The following is a 1,715-nucleotide window of genomic DNA, read 5'->3' as shown; positions in this document are numbered from 1 at the left end:
GGAAGTAATTTAATCAAAACAAAAAGTGATTTAGGGCTGTGAAATCTTAAGATTAATTTCATTTCAAGATATGGTCTGGTCCTCTTTCCAAAACCCCAGTGAAATGACATAATTTTATAAAAGACACTAAGTCTGCTGCAGCAGCAGAAAAATAACAAATATAAAAAGAATACCCTTAGTGAACCAAAACTATAAGGGCATGCTGGAAGATACAAAGCAGATGGAATCAGACTGCTGGGCTCGAGAAAGCCACAAACCCAATCCAAATAATGGAGGGACCACTTTTGTTTGAAGAACCATTCTTCACAACACTTGTCCCAACTATAGTTGGTAAGGATCACTCAGCTAATAGGAAGCCTATCTTGAAGGTCTCTTACTACGACTGTCAAAACCAGAGAGAAAAGACAGAATGTTTTCAATATAACTCAATGCAGTAGCAAAATCTTATAACAGACTCTGCCTCTTCCTGCTAGCTCAGGAGCTAGAAAGCTCACCGGCCAGCACCTCCCCATCCTCATGCCACAGGAAGAGCACAGGTCTGCAAACCAGGAGGGGGAGGCCACAGCAGAAAAGAGTGACAATTCTGAAGACACTCATAATAACTGATACTGATCAAAGGTATACCTCATCTATAAATGAACAGATAACCATGTATCATCAGAGAGTTGAAGAAAATTAGCAACCTGAAAGGAAGGTGCCAAGTCAAAGAAGCACAAATGACCTGAAGCACTGCTAATGAAGGAAATAAACAGAATTTTAAAACCTAATTGGAATCCTTAGCAGTAATTGAAAAGATACTGTATCCACAAAATACAAAACAGATTACCATGCAAAAGACAATTCTAGGAGGTAAAAAATAAGACTCCCCCCCCCAAAAAAAAAAGAAAAAAAAATTGTAGAAGGGCCAGAGCACAATGGACTTGACTCAGCAAAGCATTTACAGTGGCTTATGTCTGTAATCTCGGTATTTTGAGAGGCTGAGGCAAGCAGATCACGAGGTCAGGAGACAGAGACCATCCTGGCTAAAACATGGTGAAACCCTGTCTCTACTAAAAATACAAAAAAAATTAGCCAGGCATGATGGCACACGCCTGTAGTCCCACCTACTCAGGAGGCTGAGGCAGGAGAATCACTTGAACCCGGGAGGCGGAGGTTACAGTGAGTCGAGATCGCGCCACTACTCCCCAGCCTGGGTGACAGAGCGAGACTGTCTCAAAAACAAAAACAAAAACAAAAACCACCAAATTGTGATGTTCCCTTAGAACAGAGAAAAAAAGCAGATTGAAGGAAAAAACAGCAGATATATAAGTAAAAGAATAGTTAAGGGACATGGAAGATATAGAAATCTAACATTCATCCAGAGAATGGAAGAGAATAAAAAGAAAGAAAGAAGACAGATACTGCTGAGCTAAAGAAAGACATTAGAATATTAAGTGGCTCTGAATGCCCAAAGGAATACTGAAGGCTGGACACAGTGGCTCATGCCTGTAATACCAACACTTTGGGAGGCCAAGGCAGGAGGATCACTTGAGCCCAGGAGTTCAAGACCAGACTGGGCAACATGGTAAAAACTCATCTCCACGGAAAAAATTTTAAAATTAGCTGTACATGGTGATGCACACCTGTAGTCCCAGCTACTCAGGAGGCTGAGGTGGGAGGACTGCTTGTGCCCAGGAGGGAGAGGATGCAGCAAGCCATGATCACACCACTGCACT

This window comes from Macaca nemestrina, chromosome 7 (genome assembly GCF_043159975.1).
Source record: "Macaca nemestrina isolate mMacNem1 chromosome 7, mMacNem.hap1, whole genome shotgun sequence".
NCBI lineage: Eukaryota > Metazoa > Chordata > Mammalia > Primates > Cercopithecidae > Macaca > Macaca nemestrina.
This window is presented reverse-complemented; position numbering follows the sequence as displayed.